This window comes from Pelophylax lessonae, assembly GCF_965119305.1.
Source record: "Pelophylax lessonae genome assembly, chromosome: 12".
In the NCBI taxonomy this organism is placed as follows: Eukaryota; Metazoa; Chordata; class Amphibia; order Anura; family Ranidae; genus Pelophylax; species Pelophylax lessonae.
The window spans coordinates 220151505-220174581 of record NC_138779.1 but is presented as its reverse complement, the minus strand read 5'-3'; the positions used below and the strand labels follow the sequence as shown (position 1 = coordinate 220174581).

The 23077-nt window shown below is 47.7% G+C and overlaps 1 protein-coding gene across 1 annotated transcript in view; it reads right to left on the bottom strand.

Annotated features, from left to right (window-relative positions):
• IGSF21 (immunoglobin superfamily member 21) overlaps nucleotides 1-23077 on the bottom strand; it is a 392526-nt gene that overhangs the window by 111485 nt on the left and 257964 nt on the right. The window lies entirely within an intron of this gene.

Genomic DNA, 23077 nt, shown 5'->3' with positions numbered 1-23077 from the left:
TGATGAGCACTGGGCGACACTGATGAGCACTGGGCGGGCACTGATGGGCACTGGGCGGCACTGATGAGCACTGGGCGGCACTGATGGGCACACTGGTGGGCACTGGGCACACTTATGAGCACTGGGCGGCACTGATGAGCACTGGGCGGCACTGATGAGCACTGGGCGGCACTGATGAGCACTGGGCGGCACTGATGGGCACACTGGTGGGCACTGGGCGGCACTGATGAGCACTGATGAGCACTGGGCGGCACTGATGAGCACTGGGCGGGCACTGATGGGCACACTGGTGGGCACTGGGCGGCACTGATGAGCACTGGGCGGCAGTGATGAGCACTGGGCGGCACTGATGAGCACTGGGCAGGCACTGATGGGCACAGGTGGGCACACTGGTGGGCACTGGTGGGCACACTGATGGGCACTGGTGGGCACTGGTGGGCACACTGGTGGGCACTGATGAGACTGGGCACACTGATGGTACACTGATGGCACACTGGTGGGAACACTGGTGGGCACTGGTGGGCACTGGTGATCACTGGTGGGCACTTTTTTTTACCACTTACGATCTCTCCTCTCCTCACACTGCAGTCTGTGTGTGAGGAGGGAGAGCTGGCAATGAGTGATGATCTCAAATGTTTACATTTGAGATCATCTCTCATTGGATGCCTCGATCGTGACGAATGGCCGCTGTGATTGGCCATTCGTCACGATCTGTGATTGGCTGTGTCCAAGGGACACGGCCAACACAGATTATCCCCGGTGCGCGCTCGCGGGAGCGCGCGGGGAGTCTGTTACTACCGAGGCAATGACAGATGATCTCATATGTTTACATATGAGATCATCTCTCATTGGATGCCTCGATCGTGACGAATGGCCGCTGTGATTGGCCATTCGTCTCGATCTGTGATTGGCTGTGTCCAAGGGACACGGCCAACACAGCTTCTGCCCGATGCGCGCTCGCGGGAGCGCGCGGCGGGCGTGTTTATGGGAGGCCGTTTAAAAACGGCCTCCCGAAAATTCAAGTCCGCGCTGCAGCCGTATATAGGCTGTAGCGCGGATGTGAGCAGGTTAAGGTGCCCATCTAATAGTTTTTTGAAACTATCGATGCTCCCCGCTGATACGACTGCTTGTGGAAGAGAATTCCACATCCTTACTGCTCTGACAGTGAAGAACCCCTTACGTATTTTAAGGTTAAACCGTTTTTCCTCTAGTTTTAGTGAGTGGCCACGTGTCTTATTGTATTCCCTTTCTCTGAATAGTTTGTTCCTTATGCTAGGGTCATCAGTACAATATTTGTACATTGATATCATATCCCCCCTCAATCGTCTCTTCTCCAGAGAGAATAGGTTCAGTGCTTGTAGTCTTTCCTCATAGCTGATGTCCTCCATTCCCCTAATTATTTTTGTTGCCCTTCTCTGGACTCTTTCCAGTTCCAGCACATCCTTCCTGAGGACCGGTGCCCAGAACTGGACAGCATACTCCAGATGTGGCGGGACCAGAGTCTTGTAGAGAGGGAGAATAATCTCTTTATTTTGGGAGTGAATCCCCTTTTTTATACATCCCAGTATTCTGTTGGCTTTGCTTGCAGCGGCTTGGCATTGCATGCCACTGCCAAGCCTGTTGTCTACCAGTACCCCCAGGTCCTTTTCCATCCTAGACTCACCCAGAGGTTCCCCCCTAGTGAGTAGCTTGCTTTCGTGTTTCTGACGCCCAAGTGCATTACTTTAAATTTTTCAACATTAAACCTCATCTGCCATGTAGTTGCCCACCCCATTATTATGTTCAGATCCGGTGTGCGGTGGCTTTCCCCTTGTCAACTTGGTCTGTGATCGGAGACGGCTCATATAACACCCGGCACCCGAGTTTGAAGTGGCAATGAGGAAGAGTGGCTTGGAATTTTATGCCCAAGCTTCCAACCATAGAGAAATTATCACCTGCATTTTGACCTAGAATTCTGGGACAGCAGGACATTTATTCTTGGGCCAACCATCAGATCATCTCAAACAGAAAGCTTCAACAGTTTCTGGTTCTCTTTTTGGGTCCTGTAGTTACTATCTAAAGCCAGCCACAAAAGGATCAAAATTTGGCTGTTTCAGCAGGGACTGGCTGAATTTTGATCCATCTGCACCATTCTAGTTCTTGAGAATTGCCAGCAAAGCCCCAAAAAGGCCTTACGGCCACCTTCCTGTTAAGTTGGGCAGAAAGAAGAGGAGCACATTGGCTAAAGCCAGCCAGAGATGGATCACAATTTGTCTAATTCAGCAGGGACTGGCTGAATTTTGATCCATCAATGGCCATTCCAGTTCCTGAGAAGTGGATCTTATGATTGACTTATCACAAACAGGCTTGTTGGAAAATTTTTGTTTGATCAGTGCTGACCCATGTATGCTCAGCCTTAGATGGAACTAAAATTCCCAAAATATCTGAGCTTGTAGCTCCACCATGGCCAGAAAACCTTTTGTTGCCAAAGACCCATTATTCTTTTCCTTGTGGTCCCCCGTTAACTACAAAAGATGAGTGATGTGTCATCAGTGAAGACCTAACACCCATCATGCTGTCCACAATGACAGGACGAGATGTACAGTAGCTCCGTTATTTCCTTGCTGTCATCAATTGTAGCCGATGTGCTCCTCTCCTTTCTGCCCAACTTAATATGAAGCCCTTTTTGGGGGCTTGGGCTGCTACCTTGGATGTAACTAAAATGCCCAAAATATATGAGCCTTATAGCTCCACAATGGCCAGAAATCTTTTGGTTGCCAAAAACCCATTATTCTTTTCCTAATGGTCCCCTGGTAACCACAAAAGATGAGTGATGTGTCATCGGTGAAGACCTAACATGCTGTCCATAATGACAGGACGAGATGTACAGTAGCTCCGTTATTTCCTTGCTGTCATCAATCGTAGCCGATGTGCTCCTCTCCTTTCTGCCCAACTTAACAGGAAGGTGGCAGGAAACCCTTTTTGGGGGCTTGGGCTGCTACCTTGGATGGAACTAAAATGCCCAAAATATCTTAGCCTTATAGCTCCTCAATGGCCAGAAATCTTTTGGTTGCCAAAGACACATTATTCCTTTCCTCATGGTCCCCTGGTAACCACAAAAGATGAGTGATGTGTCATCGGTGAAGACCTAACACCCCTCATGCTGTCCACAATGACAGGACGAGATGTACAGTAGTTCTGTTATTTCCTTGCTGTCATCAATCGTAGCCGATGTGCTCCTCTCCTTTCTGTCCAACTTAACAGGAAGCCCTTTTTGGGGGCTTGGGCTGCTACCTTGGATGGAACTAAAATGCCCAAAATATCTGAGCCTTATAGCTCCACAATGGCCAGAAAACGTTTGGTTGCCAAAGACCCATTATTCTTTTCCTTGTGGTCCCCTGGTAACCACAAAAGATGAGTGATATGTCATCGGTGAAGACCTAACATGCTGTCCATAATGACAGGACGAGATGTACAGTAGCTCCATTATTTCCTTGCTGTCATCAATCGTAGCCGATGTGCTCCTCTCCTTTCACTCTTGATATCCTTCACCGGAGTTCTTCACTCTCCTCTATCCCCACTTGTCTTTGCCGAGCCAACAGCTTTTGCTTCTCTTTTTTTTTTCTTCCACAAATCATGGGCCATCATTTTGTTAAACAGACCCTTCTTTGCTAAGAGGAGGCTTAAATATTTAATCAAAACACTGCTGTGTTCAGCTTCTTAACTGTTCTTATGAATAATTTGTGTTTGATAGAAAAAGGCAGCGGGTAAAACGGGTACAAAGTTTCACCTTCCCGGCGGCAAATGTCTTTGTTTCACCTCCAGCTGATTCGATGACTCGGCCTTCCTAATCGGCTTCGAGAGGGCAAAGAAAAAAAAAAAGACAAAGCGAGAGCCGTTGTCATTATTCAAATCGGTCTTCCTAAAAGTGTCAGTTGCTTCCTCTAAGCCGCGGGATAATGACAGCGTGTCATAAAGCGGGACTTACAGTTTAATGCCCCAAATAACGTCGGCGTGCATTTAAGCCAGCGGGAGAGCTTTGGCGTCAAGCTGTCTGCAGGTAGAGAGGCCTAACTATCTGTCCGGGAAGATGTTGGCTCCTAACTCAGGCAATTAGAGGCGTTTCTCTGCGATAATACGAGAATACGAATTCCAGCGTCGGTGACAAACCAATCTGAAGCTTCCTTTGTGAGGAAGGGAAAAAAAACTGTCATTTCAAAGCTCCAGACGTTTCGGAGGCACTTCAATACACCGAGAGATTAATGCGACATTGCCGGCAAAGTTCTACACCACCGGTTTTATTGTAGGGAACAATGTCCGTCTTCAGAGTAAACATACTGTCACTGGATAAAGCTTTCTATAAAACAGCAATTTATATAGAAAAATCAGGAACCGAAGATTGAAAGTCTTTGTTGGGGGGGGGGGGGGGGGAGGGATCTTACGTACATCCGTACATCTCTTTGTGCTAAAAATATTGCTTGTCTGTATCTTTTTCTATAATTGAGCAGACTCTTGTGCGATTTCTTGTGGATATGACACTCAGTTACTGATAATGATTTGATATAGCAATATAACTTGTCACAACACACAAGAAACTGTCCCTTTGACATAAATGCTTGCTGGTATAGCTGGCGGGGGCTACAATGTGGAAAATTGCAGCAAAAAAACTGGGAACCAATGGCTGTAAAAAAAGACAAAACTAAAAAATCCAAATAAATAATTGTATATACACTGATCAGCCATAACATTCTTACCACCAACTGGTAAAGTGAATAACATTGATTATCTCGCTAAAATGGGGAGAGCCTTTGGGGGAATCTAAGATGGCAAAGGACCTGGAGGTCCTAGTAGACGACATGCTCAGCAATGGCATGCAATGTCAAGTTGCTGCAAGCAGAGCCAACAGAATACTGGCGTGTATAAAAAAGGGAATTCACTCCAGAGATAAAACGATATTTCACCCACTCTACAAGACTCTGGTCTGGCCACATCTGGAGTATTCTGTGCAGTTCTGGCCACCGGTCCTCAGAAAGGATGTGCTGGAACTGGAGAGAGTCCAGAGAAGGGCAACAAAAATAATAAAGGGACTGGAGGAACTTAGCTATGAGGAAAGACTACAAGCACTGAACTTATTCTCTCTGGAGAAGAGACAATGAGAGGGGATATGATATCAATTTTCAAATACTGCACTGGTGACCCTAGCATAGGGAACAAACTATTTAGCGAAAGGTAATATAAAAGGACGCACTTTCGCTAAAATTTGAAGAAAAACGGTTTAACCTTTAACTGCGTAAAGAGTTCTATACTGTCAGAGCGGTAAGGATGTGGAATTCTCTTCCACAAGCAGTGTTATCAGAGGGGAGCATCAATAGTTTCAAAAAACTATTAGATGGGCACCTTAACAACCACAACATACAGGGGTATACAATGTACTATTGACATAAACACATACACACACTCATCATAGGTTGAACTGGATGGACTGGTGTCTTTTTTCCACCTCACCAACTATGTAACTATGTAATGGCATCTGAAAGTGGGTGGGATATATTGAGCAGCAAGTGAACATGTTGACCCTGAAGTGCTGAAAGCAGAAAAAAATGGCCAAATGGAAGGATTTGAGAGACTTTGACAAAAGTCAAATTGTAATGGATAGACTGGGTCAGAGCAATTCCAAAACTGCAGCTCTTATGTGATGTCCTGGTCTGCAATGGTCAGGACTGACCAATAGTGGTCTAAGGAAGGAGAACTGGAAACAGGGTCATGGGCAGCCTAGAATCATTGATGGAGGTGGAGAGGGAAGGCTCATTGATGGAGGTTGGGGAAGGAAGGCTCATTGACAGAGGTGGAGAGGGAAGGCTCATTGATGGAGGTGGGGAGAGAAAGCTCATTGATGGAGGTGGAGAGGGAAGGCTCATTGATGGAGGCGGAGAGGGAAAGCTCATTAATGGAGGTGGGGCGTGAAGGCTCATTGATGGAGGGGGAGAGGAGAGGCTCGTTGATGGAGGTGGGGAGTGAAGGCTCATTGATGGAGGTGGGGGAGGGAAGGCTCATTGATGGAGGTGGAGAGGGAAGGCTCATTGATGGAGGTGGAGAGGGAAGGCTCATTGATGGAGGTTGGGGAAGGAAGGCTCATTGATGGAGGTGGAGAGGGAAGGCTCATTGATGGAGGTGGAGAGGGAAAGCTCATTGATGGAGGTGGAGAGGGAAAGCTCATGGATGGAGGTTGGGGAAGGAAGGCTCATTGATGGAGGTGGAGAGGGAAAGCTCATTGATGGAGGTGGAGAGGGAAGGCTCATTGATGGAGGTTGGGGAAGGAAGGCTCATTGATGGAGGTGGGAAGTGAAGGCTCATTGATGGAGGTGGGGAGAAAAAGCTCATTGATGGAGGTGGGGAGGGAAAACTCATTGATGGAGGTGGGGAGGGAAAGCTCATTGATGGAGGTGGGGAGGGGAGGCTCATTGATGGAGGTGGGGAGGGGAGGCTCATTGATGTACATGGGGAGGGAAAGCTCATTGATGTACATGGGGAGGGAAGGCTGGTCCGTGTAGTACAATCCAATAGAAGAGCTACTGGAGTTTTACACCATGTACCTGCCACACACAGGTGTGAATAAGGCCTATGGGTTTTGGTTCTGTGGGGTTCAGCCTTTGTGAATTGGGTTTATACTGCTTGGACCGAGCTCTAGCTACAGAAGCAGGATTAGCACAATAACAAGACAAAAAGATTTCCAAGCTCTCCTTACCGATCAATCTGCGACCAACCGAATTGACCTGTCCAACAGTACGCGTTAAAAACAGGGGTTTAGTTGCACACATTTGCAAATACATGCGTAAGCCACAGAGCCCCGTCAAGGCACCCCATTATCTGTGGACCGCAGGATTAGCACAATCCCTTTTCGTTCTTGACCTTAACTTGCATGTAGTAAACAGAATATGAGGTCAGAGTGTCCTGAGATGCAGGAATATGAGGGAACAGAGGCCCCCATACCATCTCAGTGATGTGCGTCACCACATGTACGGGCAACAAGAAGCCTTGAGTACAGGAACTTTGGAAGAGTTCTACCCACATCCTCACGGCATCGGATCTACGCAGTTTGCCTATATTTATACATACCATCCGGAGCTAAAGAGATCCTGTGGAACGTTCTCTTAAGTCTGTGCAGTTTGCATGTACAATGATGCATGAACTGACTTGTATGACTGCAGCTGCTGGGATCTGGGGTTTGGCCAGAAAATAGAGCTATTTAAGAAGACTCAGCCGTCTACTGCTTTTCCACCCACTCATTACCCTGAATATGACTACAACCCCTCTCATTATAGAGTAAGCAAGCTGCAGCTCTGGGTCACACAGCCATGAAGGCTAAAAACACATGTACATGGAAAGAGAATCATATATATATATATATATATATATATATATATATATATACACATATATCAGTAGTAGTATAAATAGAACTTATCAGATTTCAGTTTACTGTATTCAGATCAGTGAAAGAAGATTGCCAATTGGCTTCCAGGAAAAGTGTGTGTGTGTGTGGGGGGGGGGGGGGGGGGTGTTCATAAACCTTTTGCCATTAGAGACTCCCAGTATGGATTGCCCAATATGTCCCCTGAACCATCATCACCAGACTGGAAATATCATCCTCACCAGTCGTATTGGGTACCAGTATGACCTCACAAGATGTCAACAGCTTGGCTTTACATTAGGTATGGATCAGGGGTCTCAAAACTTTCTAAACAAAGGGCCAGTTTACTGTCATTCAGACCTTGAGGGGGCTGAACTATATAGTGTGAGTAGAACATTCCCTGGCATGCATCAATGGGAGTAGACAAACCCCATCATTGGTAATAGTGCCCGATTGTTGGTATTAGGGGAAGGAATAGTGCTCCATCATTGGTGTCAGTGGGAGGAATAGTGATCCATCATTGGTGTCAGTGGGAGGAATAGTGCCCCATCATTGTTTTCAGTGGGAGGAATAGTGCCCCATCATTATCAGTGGGAGGAATAATGACCCTTCAATGTAGACATAGGTCATTGTGGAGCACACCTAACTCTCCAATGTAGACATAGGTCATTGTGGAGCACACCTGACCCTCCAATGTAGACCTAGGTCATTGTGGAGCACACCTGACCCTCCAATGTAGACATAGGTCATTGTGGAGCACACCTGACCCTCCAATGTAGACATAGGTCATTGTGGAGCACACCTGACCCTCCAATGTAGACATAGGTCATTGCGGAGCACACCTGACCCTTCAATGTAGACATAGGTCATTGTGGAGCACACCTGACCCTCCAATGTAGACATAGGTCATTGAGGAGCACATCTGACCCTCCAATGTAGACATAGGTCATTGCGGAGCACACCTGACCCTTCAATGTAGACATAGGTCATTGTGGAGCACACCTGACCCTCCAATGTAGACATAGGTCATTGTGGAGCACACCTGACCTTCCAATGTAGACATAGGTCATTGCGGAGCACACCTGACCCTCCAATGTAGACATAGGTCATTGCGGAGCACACCTGACCCTCCAATGTAGACATAGGTCATTGCGGAGCACACCTGACCCTCCAATGTAGACATAGGTCATTGCGGAGCACACCTGACCCTCCAATGTAGACATAGGTCATTGTGGAGCACACCTGACACTCCAATGTAGACATAGGTCATTGTGGAGCACACCTGACCCTTCAATGTAGACATAGGTCATTGTGGAGCACACCTGACCCTCCAATGTAGACATAGGTCATTGTGGAGCACATCTGACACTCCAATGTAGACATAGGTCATTGTGGAGCACACCTGACCCTTCAATGTAGACATAGGTCATTGTGGAGCACACCTGACCCTCCAATGTAGACATAGGTCATTGCGGAGCACACCTGACCCTCCAATGTAGACATATGATTACCAGTAAGTGTTGCATTTTCCCATCCATTGGAGAACTTTTGCCCGACCCTCATATGTATCATTGAGCGACTCTGAATTGAGATGCCAGCTCCGGCGTACAGTTCCTCCAGCAGAGTTCTGCTAGGATGACACTCTCAGCAAATGTCAAGCACAATGTTTTCCAAGGCAGCCAGACTGCGCATAGAGTGAACTGGGTGAAATGAGCTTGGAATGGCCCGGCTCCCCTCCTCGGCGCACTCTATTAATTCAACACTTTCTTTAAACAAGAAGCACATTAACCTTAATGGTTTGTAAACGAATGAGACCAAACGGCCTGATCTGCATACAAACTTCATTAGAATGGGGATAATTCTACCGAGAGCGGCTCGGGAGGGGAGAGAGAGACCGCTGGCTCCAACACCACCGACGTAAAAATGCATCATTGCCTCATCCATCCTCATCACCGGGTACAGGGGGGGGGGGGGGAGCGCTCATGGGGATTGGCTGTGGCCCTTGTTTCAGCACCGCGAAGTGCGGAGAGGCTTCGGTCCAGCAGGACCATTTGGTGGGAAGCTCTGGTCTATGAGCAGACCACATCAGGGCATGCAAACCGATAAAACGCTGCCAGTCTATGCGGCATTCCAAAAACACAAAATAGTTGCATTAGTTCTAGAAATTCTGGAACTGAAACTTCAGATTCGTCATTACAGAAAGCTCCAGAGATACGGGGAGAATTGGAGAAACGCAATGCAGCAAGTACCACGTATTGGTGAAGAGCAAAGTGTAATAACCTACAGCAGGAATCTCCAAATGTTCTAAGCAACGTTTACATTCCTTTAGACTTTAGGGGGTCCTGGACTTTGGTCAGTGGGAGTAGAAAATGCCCTATCATTGGTTTTAGTGTGAGTAATCATGCCACACTGTTGATATCAGTGGGAAGAATAGTACCCATCATTGGTGTCAGTGGGAGGAATAGTGCCCCCATCATTGGTGTCACTGGGAGGAATAGCGCCCCATCATTGGTGTCAGAGGGAGGAATAGCGCCCCATCATTGGTGTCAGTGGGAGGATTAGCGCCCCATCATTGGTGTCAGTGGGAGGATTAGCGCCCCATCGTTGGTGTCAGTGGGAGGATTAGCGCCCCATTGTTGGTGTTAGTGGGAGGAATAGCGCCCCATCGTTGGGGTCAGTGGGAGGAATAGTGCCCCATCATTGGTGTCAGTGGGAGGAATAGTGCCCCATCGTTGATGTCAGTGGGAGGAATAGTGCCCCATTGTTGGTGTCAGTGAGAGGAATAGTGCCCCGTCATTGGTGTCAGTGGGAGGAATAGTGCCCCGTCATTGATGTCAGTGGGAGGAATAGTGCCCCAATATTGGTGTCAGTGGGGGGGAATAGTGCCCCATCATTGGTGTCAGTGGGGGCAATAGTGCCCCATCATTGGTATCAGTGGGAGGAATAGTGCTCCATCATTGGTGTCAGTGAGAGGAATAGTGCCCCATCATTGATGTCAGTGGGAGGAATAGTGCCCCATCTTTGGTGTCAGTGGGAGGAATAGTGCCCTATCATTGGTGTCAGTGGCAGGAATAGCTCCCCGTCATTGGTGTCAGTTGTGGATGGAGTAGTTCCCGACGATTGGTGTCAGTGGGAGAAATAGTGACCCATCAGTGATGTGAGTGGGAGGAATAGTGCCCCATTATTGGTGTCAGTGGGAGGAAAAGTGCCCCATTATTGGTGTCAGTGGGAGGAATAGTGCCCCATCATTGGTGTCAGTGGCAGGAATAGCTCCCCATCATTGGTGTCAGTGGGAGAAATAGTGACCCATCAGTGATGTGAGTGGGAGGAATAGTGCCCCATCATTGGTGTAGTGGGAGGAATAGTGCCCCATCATTGGTGTCAGTGGAAGGAATAGTGCCCCATCATTGGTGTGAGTGGGAGGAATAGTGCCCCATCATTGGTGTCAGTGGGAGGAATAGTGCCCCATCATTGGTGTCAGTGGGAGGAATAGTGCCCCATCGTTGATGTCAGTGGGAGGAATAGTGCCCCATTGTTGGTGTCAGTGAGAGGAATAGTGCCCCGTCATTGATGTCAGTGGGAGGAATAGTGCCCCATTATTGGTGTCAGTGGGGGGGAATAGTGCCCCATCATTGGTGTCAGTGGGGGGGAATAGTGCCCCATCATTGGTATCAGTGGGAGGAATAGTGCTCCATCATTGGTGTCAGTGAGAGGAATAGTGCCCCATCATTGATGTCAGTGGGAGGAATAGTGCCCCATCTTTGGTGTCAGTGGGAGGAATAGCTCCCCATCATTGGTGTCAGTTGTGGATGGAGTAGTTCCCGACCATTGGTGTCAGTGGGAGAAATAGTGACCCATCAGTGATGTGAGTGGGAGGAATAGTGCCCCATTATTGGTGTCAGTGGGAGGAAAAGTGCCCCATTATTGGTGTCAGTGGGAGGAATAGTGCCCCATCATTGGTGTCAGTGGCAGGAATAGCTCCCCATCATTGGTGTCAGTGGGAGAAATAGTGACCCATCAGTGATGTGAGTGGGAGGAATAGTGCCCCATCATTGGTGTAGTGGGAGGAATAGTGCCCCATCATTGGTGTCAGTGGAAGGAATAGTGCCCCATCATTGGTGTGAGTGGGAGGAATAGTGCCCCATCATTGGTGTCAGTGGAAGGAATAGTGCCCCATCATTGGTGTGAGTGGGAGGACTAGTGCCCCATCATTGGTGTCAGTGGGAGGAATATTGCCCCATCATTGGTGTCAGTGGGAGGAATAGTGCCCCATCATTGGTGTCAGTGGGAGGAATAGTGTCCCATCATTGGTGTCAGTGGGAGGAATAGTGCCCCATCATTGGTGTCAGTGGGAGGAATAGTACCCCATCATTGGTGTCAGTGGGAGGAATAGTGCCCCATCATTGGTGTCAGTGGGAGGAATAGTGCCCCATCATTGGTGTCAGTGGGAGGAAAAGTGCCCCATCATTGGTGTCAATTGGAGGAATGTTGCCCCATCATTGGTGTCAGTGGGAGGAATAGTGTCCCATCATTGGTGTCAGTGGGAGGAATAGTGCCCCATCATTGTTGTCAGTGGGAGGAATAGCGCCCCACCATTGTTGTCAGTGGGAGGAATAGTGTCCCATCATTGGTGTCAGTGGGAGGAATAGTGCCCCATCATTGGCGTCAGTGGGAGGAATAGCGCCCCACCATTGTTGTCAGTGGGAGGAATAGCGTCCCATCATTGGTGTCAGTGGGAGGAATAGTTCCCCATCATTGGTGTCAGTGGGAGGAATAGTGCCCCATCATTGGCGTCAGTGGGAGGAATAGCGCCCCACCATTGTTGTCAGTGGGAGGAATAGTGTCCCATCATTGGTGTCAGTGGGAGGAATAGTTCCCCATCATTGGTGTCAGTGGGAGGAATAGTTCCCCATCATTGGTGTCAATTGGAGGAATGTTGCCCCATCATTGGTGTTAGTTGTGGATGGAGTAGTGGGAGGAATAGCACCCAAGGCACACTAAGGAAGGTGTCCCAAAACTTTTGGCAATATAGTGTATATACATAGAATAAGAGGTGACCCTGACAATACTTCTTCCCATGACAAGAGAACCTGAGAGCGACACTGGAATCTGAAATAAAAGTAGTACTGTGCTGGGATAAGAATGAATGGAAGCAACACTGAGACTCTCACTGTACTATATAGAGAATAAAATACTGAGATAATAAGATAACTCCCATCCACAACAGTGGACATGACACCGTGCCATCACCTATACCAGCCTATCTCAACCTTTTCAACACAGAGGAACCCTTGAAATAAATTTCTGGTCTCAGGGAACCCCTGCTAAAAATTAAAAATCTACAACTCATGACACAGTGTGACAGTCAGTGGGAAGAATGCTCCTTACTCTTGTCATCATTGGGAAGAATTACCCCCCTTACAGATAGCTAAAAGGAATAATGGGGTCACTGGGAACTTATCTGAGAGGCAGAAATTGCCCATTGCTCAAGGAACCCCCAGCAACCTCAGGAGGAACCCTGGTTGAGAAACCCCGACCTATACAGTGAACAATAGGGGATTGGGAGAACCAAGGCTACTATATAGAAAGAGACATCACACGTTTGGCTCATCTATATACAAGGAACACACAGATACAGAATATGGCAGTTGGATGTGCAGTGAGTGAATAACAGCCGATGTGACAACCCCTGTCTGAGGAAAAGTGGTGTGATCAGGAGAAGCGAATTATCTGACTTGACATGACTGTCTACTGCCAGCTGTGACGAGAAGGGACATCAATCCCGTATCATACGTGTCACCACCACACAACATGGGAAAGTTGCACGCCAATGCCAAGCACAGGTCATGGTTGTCTACACAACCAACATATTCTTTACTGAAGGTTTGCAAGCTGTTAACCCTTTTTGACAATTTATCGTCTTCTTGCAGAGTTAAAAGTAAAATGGAACATTTAAAAAGCCAAGCTTTATCCCATACATTACACGCCTCAATAGGATACCAGAACATACAATAAAAAAGGACTGCATACATTTTTGAATACTGCTCAAAGGAGACCATATCCCTCATCGTGGATGTCCTCCATGGTCTCTTCCCTCACAGTAGATACCCTCAATGGCCTCTTTCCTCATAGTGGACATCCACCATGCCATATCTCCTCATGGTGGATGTCCGCCATATGGCCTCTTTCCTCATAGTAGATACCCTCAATGGCCTCTTTCCTCATAGTGGACATCCACCATGCCATATCTCCTCATGGTGGATGTCTGCCATATGGCCTCTTTCCTCATAGTAGATACCCTCAATGGCCTCTTTCCTCATATTGGACATCCCCATGCCCTCTTTCCTCATGGTGGATGCCTCCCTTGTCCTCTTTCATCATAGTGGATGTCCTCCAAGCTCTCCTTCCTCATGGTGGATGTCTTCCATGCCTTCCTTTCTCATAGTGGACATCCCCCATACCCTCTTTCCACATGGTGAATGTCCCCCATGCCCTATTTCTCCATGCCCTCTTTCCTTATGGTGGATGTTCTCCATTCCCTCTTTCCTTATGGTGGATGTTCTCCATGCCCTCTTACCCCATAGTGGATGTCCCCCATGGACTCATTTCTCATCGTAGAGACCCTCTATGCTCTTCTTCCTCTTAGTGGGCATCCACCATGCCCCATTTCCTCTCTATGGACATCCCCCATGCACTCTTTTAGCATGGTGGACGTCCCCCTTGTCCTCTTTTATCATGGCAGATGTCCCTCAAGCTCTCGTTTCTCATGGTGAATGTCCCCCATGCCCTCTTTCCACATGGTGAACGTCCCCCATGCCCTCTTTCCACATCGTGAACGTCCCCCATGCCCTCTTTATTTATGGAGAATGTTCTCCATGCCCTCTTTCCTTATGGTGGATGTTCTACATGCTCTCTTTCCCCGTGGCCTCTTTCCTCATAGTAGATATTCTCTATGCTCTCCATCATAGTGGACATCCACCTTGTCCTATTTCCTCACGGTGGACATTCCCCATGCACTCTTTCAGCATGGTGAATGTCCCCCTTGTCCTCTTTAATCATGGTGGATTTCTCTCAAGCTCGCTTTCCTCATGGTGAACATGCCCCATGCCCTCTTTCCACATGGTGAACGTCCCCCATGCCCTCTTTCCACATGGTGAACGTCCCCCATGCCCTCTTTCCACATGGAGAATGTTCTCCATTCCCTCTTTCTTCATGGAGAATGTTCTCCATGCCATCTTTCCTTATGGTGGATGTTCTCCATCATAGTGGACATCCACCTTGTCCTATTTCCTCACGGTGGACATTCCCCATGCACTCTTTGAGCAGGGTGAACGTCCCCCTTGTCCTCTTTCATCATGGTGGATCTCCCTCAAGCTCGCTTTCCTCATGGTGAACGTCCCCCATGCCCTCTTTCTCCAGGGTGGATGTTCTCCATGCCCTCTTTTTTTATGGTGGATGTTCTCCATGCCCTCTTTTCTTTTGATGGATGTTCTCAATGCCCTCTTTTCTTATGATGGATGTTCTCCATGCCCTCTTTTCTTATGATGGATGTTCTCCATGCCCTCTTTCCCTATAGTGCATGTCCCCCATGGCCTCTTTCCTCATAGTAGATACTCTCTATGCTCTCCTTCCTCATAGTGGTCATCCACCATGCCCTATTTCCTCTCGGTGGACATTCCCCATGCACTCTTTCAGCATTGTGGACGTCCCTCTTGTCCTCTTTCCTCATGGAGGATGTCCCCCATCCCCTTTCTTCATAGTGGCTGTTGTCCATACCCCTCACTAGTTTCGTTTTTTATGTTACTATTTAATACTAAATTCAGACGAGGTGCAGCCGTTCTAAATAACCACATGCAGTTTTGAGAGACTCAAAACTCTATCTATACAGATTTCTGGTCAATCACGAATTTTGGATTATTACCTGCTGCAGGAACGCTTTGTGTATTACCTCAGTTGGCTTTACAATACTAATCTCACTCTAAACATGTAACCGATGTGCTTTAAAATAGCTAGAAATATCAGCGTGAGAAATGGACACAATACAACTCCTATAGATCACCCTGATTACAAGCAATATTCCGATCCGCACAATGAAATGTGAGTCGTCTCTGTCGGTAACAAACCCGAAGTGGGCCGTGGACACGTCTCATCCATGTTTGACTAATTGGGAGTTCAGAGCTATCTTGTCATTTAAATACCAGACTTACAAAGGTTATCCTGCGATTCCCTGACTCATTGTCAGTTCGCTCAGCCTGTCCCGGCCCCCCGACACACATTAAGTGATGGAATTACTGCAACAATCATTTTCATGCTAACAGGTATAGATTCACTTTCCATTTGATAACAAAGCAATAAGTAATTGTCATTTTCTGCTGGCTCCAGGTAACACCATTATAATGCATTACAGTTTATGCAGCATTAAGGGAACACGGCAGTCAGTGCAATTCAGGATCCACATTAGATTATCCATTCAAGGTCAGAGAATTTTCATAAGGTAATGGAGAACACTGTAGATTTATTCATCTTTCTAGTTATACATTATTAGAATTATTCAATAAGGCATTTCAGACCTCAGTGAATTGCATAGTGAAGGATCCTGCCCCGACTTTAGATTATATGTCACCCTGTGCAATTTTTAGTATAGTTCCCCTACGATTTTTTTTTGGGATGAGGAGGGGAGCAGTAGAGCCCCTGTCTGCTTTTTATTGCTACTTTCCTGTCCTGCTGACAATGAAATTGCCAGACAGGAAGTGAGGGGAAACCTCTCAGAGCAAGCATTGCAATTTTGACAGGGGTCCCAGCCTCCCCCTGCTCTACTAAAGAAAAGCATTACCCACATTGGGTTACCCCGACTTCCTGTCTGGTAAAATATCAGCAAAACAGGAAGTTAGGGAGAATTTATTTTAAGAAAAATTGCATGTATAGATATTAGTGATCGACCGATATCTTTTTTTTTATTGCAGATACCGATATTTTGGTAATCGCATATCGGTATCGGCCGATATTTTCGTACATTAAACAGCCAAACTTGGCGTTTTGAATGCCTTTAGGTGCAGAGGAGGGGTTTGGGATCCCTCCACAAGAGTACCTGTAAAAAAAAAAAAATAAATAAAAAAAAAATAAATAAATATATATTTTTTTTTTAATGGTACTCTTGTGGAGGGATCTGGGGGTCTAAAAGACCCCAAACCCCTCCTCTGCACTTAAACAGCTGAACTTGGCGTTTTGAATGCTGTCATTTTTTTTGAATTTGGCGCCGAGTACCAGGAAGTGATCTCATGACATCACTTCCGGGTTTTTACATGGAGACCCGATCAGAGCCAAATGCGACTTTGATCGGGTCTTCTCTTCGAAGGCCATGCAGGATGGTTGCCGGGGTCTCCCGGTGGGACGGGAGACCCGGGCGAGCTGCGGAAGGCGGCGGGACGGGGGGGGGGACGTCCCCTCCCACTCCTTGTAATGACAGCCGAGCGGCTTCTCAGCCGCATCGGTTGTCATTACATGACAGCCGACCGTCGGCTATGGATGCCGGTACCGGGGTGAGGCCTCTAGCTGCAGGCATCACTCCGGTACAGCACTTTCCCGAAATATCGGCAAAATCGGTCACCTTGGTGGCTGATTCCAATATATCGGGGAAAGTGCAGATCGGCCCTTGATATATTGGCTTTGCCAATAATCGGTCGATCTCTAATATATATCTTTACTAAGTTACATTGGTCCAGATTGGACCAATGTAACTATGTGTAAGGACCTGGCTCACCTGCTGGTGACCCTATGCTTCCCACAGGTTGCACAACCTATTGGTTGTCGGGGTGAACACCCTGCAAATTCAGGCGTTCGGCAAACAGCCGAACAAGGTAAATGTTAAGCCTGAACTCAAGTTCAGGCTGAACCGTTTGCCCACCCCTATGCTTAAGGCTTGGTTAATGGCATGGCTGGAAGGTAGTCTACGTGAAGCCTATCTGTCTTCATTCACTATCGCCTTCTGCTCTCCCATTGCCGGATGTCAGTCTCAGCTGGAAGAGTGAGGAAGCAGCTGCTTGAATTTATCTTAAGTGTTCTCTAAAAGAATGAAATGGGGAAATACATTTAGCTTTGTATTCCTGCCACAGGATGGTGACCTGGGCAGTCCATCAAGTCACATACAGGCAGGGCCGTAGATAAGGGAATACCACCAGTCCTCCTGTATGGGGCCCAGGCATCAGGGGGAATCAGATGTGGGCAGGAAGAGTGATCGCTGGGGCAGGGGGGGCAATTACCGGAACCATTCCCCTGTATGGCTCTCTCTGCAGCAGCTGAAATCTGGCTTCTTCTCTCCCTCCTGTTGGCTTTCAGTTGTAGCAGAGGAAGCCATACAAAGGATCAGTTCTAGTAATGCCTCTGCCACGATGATTACCTTCTGTAGCACCCTCCCAGGTAGGTGCTAAAAGGTAAACTATAGTTTGCTCCATCCGCTTATCAAGGTAGCCTGATCAATAGTTCTGCTTGTTACCTGTGTCCATGTGTGATTCACTTGGTCTGAGGGAGTGTCCCACTGTGTCCAATAGGGGAGCCTGTTGGACAGTGGAGGAAACCCAGCCAGTGACACACAGGCTTTGTGACTGTCCCAGAGAGTTGGCACAGGAAGTAATGCATCTTGGGGATACGTTATATAAGCCAAGGGCACATGTGACAGGGTGTCTTTGGGCGGGAAGCCAGGTCCCAGGAGTAAAGTAACGGCTGTCTCTCCTCCTGCTGCTGAGGAAGGTGGTCACGGGCGGTTGGCCTTGTAGACCAGAAGTGTGGTGCTGATCCAGGAGGTCCAGTGGAGCAAGTGGCAGAGCAACCTGAGGAAAAACAGTGTCCATGAGTACCAGAGAGCTTGCTGGGGGTCTGTCCAGGAAGGGGACCACTCCAGTGAGAGTCAGTGGGCAGGAGCTTGCACAAACAGCAAGTGAGAAAGGGGGTGCCAAGTAAGGACCCTGAAGGTTTAACACAACAGGATCACATTTACTATCTTCACTTCAGTGGCAGAGTGAAGCAGCGACCTTCCAGGCAGGCCCGGAGCAAGGAATGAAATGGATAAGCGTAGGGCAGACATGAAAGGGTGGAAGGGGAACCTTACAGTGTGGGGCTAATTGTGTAATAAGTGGCAAAGGTATAGTGCTCACCGGATTGGCTGTAGAGACAGGGTGAAGGGGAGGAGAGTAGGAGCACAGTTTGCAGGAAGGGGTGTGACAGAATCAGTTGGAGAATTGAAGCCATCAGATGAATGCCCTCCCTCCCTTTTTTTGTTTGGTTACTTCAGGTAGGTAGTAGTTTTGTAGCGGAAATATGGCGGTTTGGGGTCCTTGAAAGGGTGGAATATCTGGTGTTTTGGGAAAAAGGTGGGGAACCATCATTTGTATGGTGCCCTCTTAGTTGGTGGTCCAATAAGAGTGACCAGGTCATTGTAGACCTGTAGTGTGTCTGAGGTCAGCAGGGATTGCCCCCGAGGCGGAGTCTTGCGGCTGGGGGGCATATCTTAGCTAGTGGGTGCCACAGACACAATGTTTCAGTAATATGGTACCTTCAAGGACTTCCAAGCCAAGTTGACCTGTAATGTTATGTTTTCGTTATTTTATTGTATGTTGTTTATAATAAAAGGCTTTACAGTCATTTTAATCTCACTTGAAGTAGCGTGTTTTATTGGTAAGTGGGAGTCAATGCTTTGGAGTCAGGCCATGGGTCATTGCTAATTGGTGACCTCTGATCTACCCTAGTCATGCATTCTACAGATAGATGTCCCCTACATTGTGAATAGTTCTAAAGCCCCGTACACACGAGTAGAAATTCGGCTGGGAAATTTTGTCCGACGACCGATCTGCCGATTTTCGGCTTGTTAGTATGGTGCTTCCGACAACCGACTCCGACTTTTCGGCCGAAAAAATCCTGGTGTGCAGGCTATATAATTTTTGTCGACCGTCAAAACACGTCCGATTTTCGTCTCATTAGTACAGATTTCGATGGGGGAAAATCTTATGAGCAAGACTAGGCATGCTCAGAGAAGAAAGAACACAAAGAAAGCAAACCAACACATGACATCACTTCTGAAGTAGAATTCTGTCGTGCGGGAAAATTCGTGTGCAGTCTAGAGCACATTCCAACCAACAAAATACAACTCTGGACAAAAGACGGACGACCGGTCGGCGGAAATTTGTTGCGCGTGTACGAGGCTTAAGTTGGAGTATCCCACTCGTACGTTCTCCTGTCCAAGTTCCAATAAAAATAGAAAGAACCAAATCCCCTGGACTGTTCATTGTCTGAGCCAAGTGTTAAATTGACAAGTTTCTACAGACTGTTGCTATGGGTAACCCAATCTCAGCAGCTCCCCTAGGGGGTAGTGCTACAATTCTTTGTACACTATACGTTGCCTCCTGCTGGCCAGAACCCCCACCCTACCCCACGGTGCTGCTGGCTTCCCTCTTCTTCTTCCCGCTGGCAGCCTGCGAGCACAAAATACGATCCTTCAAGATTGAGAGTGGGGGAAGGGTTAGGTAAATATGTCACATTTACAAAGCCCCGTCCTTTCCTGAATGAACACGAGTGATCAACACCGATCACCCACTTTGTTAATTCATAACTGAATCATTGGGTATGTGGTGCCCGTGTCAGGTTGTCTGTATGGGGCACCGTGGTTTCTAGCAGCAGCCCTGCAGACACGTATCTATGGAAGATATTCAGAAGTTTAACTGACGCCAGTAACAGACAGGTTGTTTAATACACATTGCACATCCTCGCTGCTCTTTGTAATGCCTTATTGAATAAGCCTGAATGTCTGATTTCTTGAAATCTAATCATTTTATGTTTCACATTCAGCATGATTTATCTGATTCCCCAACGTTTTCCTGCCTGCAATAATGGCAATGAAATGATGGTATAAGCAGGCAGACTTCAGGCGATACTTCTTGGGAAATCAATGCAAGTCTCTCCAGCAACAGACCAGTGAGCGTTTCCCTCACTCCGACTTCACGGAGCATCACACGGCCTTCTCTGAGAAAAGCCCAGGTGATGGGAAATTCACTTAAAGGTTCACCATGGAAGAATCACATTACCTGGAATTTGTTTTCTGAAAGTTCTCTGCAACGAGCCAGCGAACTGACTAAGTGTACAGTAAAACCTTGGAAAGAGAGTGCCTTGGTTTGAGAGTGTTTTGCAAGACAAGCAACATTTTTTTAATAAATTTGGACTTGATAAACAAGCAATGTCTTGATATACAAGTAGCGTCATGTCGGAACCAGTGGCGGCTGTTGCTCCACGGGCCGGGGGCGGGGTGGCGGCAGATGGACCACACCATACCCCCCCCGGACCACACCAGCTCCAGCCCGCACACCATATTCGCTATTGTCACACAACTGGGTGAGCTCAGGGCGCAGTACTCTGCGCCCCAAGCCCACCTTTGTTGAAGCCTATTAGAGCCTCCGGCTCTAATCACGTACTTAAAAAAAAAAAAAAACCCATTGGAATCCATGCGTCTGGCGCCCTGCATGTAGATTAGGTGGCCGGACGCATGAATGGGGGGGGGGCGGGCCACCACTGGTCACAACTGAGTAGACATGGACCGTCCTCAACGTCATGCCTTCCACACTGCGCTCCACGAGCCCTTCGAGCCTCACTTTAAGATCGCTCTACTGCAGGGTAGTCCTCCCAATCACAATTGCAGACTGACAGCCGTGAAAGCCGGCAGTGCGGAGGACGGTCTATGTGGACAGCTTTACCCCAGATGCCGGCATACTTAGATGTGCTTCTTTTATCATAAACCATGTGAGTTGCTAAATGTTAAACCATATTGCCACACTTAGAGGCGCCTCTCTTCTCTTTTATACTCTGTAGCGTCTGCTGGATTTTGCTTCTAATCCCCTTGTGGAGGTGCCATTTGTGGATGGACATTTTATGGTTACAAAACCTACCACATTGCTATTAAATGGACTATAAACTGAAGGACTTATGACTAAATGGTTGTGGAATGAATCATCTGAGTTGCCATTATTTCTTATAGGGAAATTCGCTTTGATTTACGAGTGCTTTGGATTACAAGCATGTTTACGGAACTAGCTATGCTCGCAATTCAAAGTTTTACTGTAATCAAGCAAATAATGGCACCATTCATATTGAGCATTCATAATTGTTTTCTGGCAAAGCTGAATCCAACAGTGACATCATAAACCATCTTTTGGGGACTCCACTAGAATTCACAGTTCTACCCAAAAGGGTGAAGCCATTACATGGTGATCACTTTACACCAGATCATCTGTAATGTAGAAAATAGATCATTGGGAAGTCCAGTAACACTTTGTCCTGGCTTTGGGGAGAAAGTGTAGACAGAAATTCCTACAAGAAAAAACTCTACTGTAGAACAGGGGTATCCAAACTTTCTATACAAAAGGCCAGTTTTGCCATCATTGTTGGTGTTAGTGGGAGGAATAGTACCACAAGGTCCGGATATGGGAAAACAAAGGGCTGCTTCTGGCCCGCATATTTGGAGACCACTGCTGTAGAGGAACCCAATATATAATTAAACACTGACCAATCAAATATAACATTTCTTGTTGGAATTGACTTTCAATAGCAATGAAAAAGTGGGCAGGTCCTAATTGTGGGCCTGTTGGTTGTTTGCACTAATATAACCAAGCATCTTGGCTCCATTAACCACCCTGGTTATGGCACCCATGCAGCGTAAATGTTCTGGACCCCACAGTGGTAAGTTCCATCCCCACTCCGAGATGTATAACACTACCTTACCAATGCAGACCCACCAGTATTCGCAGTCTTAGCCATGGTTAGGCTCTAAAGGGGCAGAGTGAAGTGTTTTAGAGGCCTCCTCATGATTAAGCACTGAGGGGCGGAGTGAAACTCATTAGGGGCATGGCATGGCGGCAGTGCTGTATTTTTGGCCTAGGCCAACAAGGCCCGGGCCTAGGGCGGCAGCAAAAAGGTCACCCCCCTCCACCTGAGACTCTATTGGCCACTGGTTGCTAGAGCCGCCTCTCTCACCCCCCTCTCTCTCTCCCCTCTCTCACCCCTCCCCCACCCCTTCTTTCTCTCCCCCCCTCCTTCTTTCTCTCCCCTCCCCTCCCCCACCCCTTCTTTCTCCCCTCCTCTCCCTCACCCCCTCTCTATTTTTCTATCATCCCCTCTCTCTCATCCCCCCTCTCTCTCTTTCTCTCATCCCTCCTCTCTCATCCCCCCTCTCTCTCTCTCATTCCCCCTCTCTAACCCCCCCCTCTCTCTCTCTCGCTCTCTCTCATCCACTCTCTCATCTCCCCACTCCTTCATCCCTTCTCTCTCTCAACCCACCCTCTCTCTCCCACCCCCTCTCGTGAGCTCTCAGGTGTTCATGCTGGGACTTGTAGTCCTTCAATTTTGGAGGATGTCACATCCGTTAAAAAAGGAGTGGGTAAAATTTACATAGGAGGGGGGGCGCCCAATTTTAGTCTTGCCTAGGGCAGCACAAAACCAAAATACACCACTGCCTGGCGGGAGCCAAGGCTGAGACTGCTATTCATTCCAATACTAGTAGTCTGCATTAATGTTCGGCTTCACCCTTTGCTCAACAGTTGTTTGGAGCCGACACAAGGTCCTTCCATGGCCTGCACTCACAGTGGTGGACACAGTTCCATGGCCTGAACTCACAGTGGTGGACACAGTTCCATGGCCTGAACTCACAGT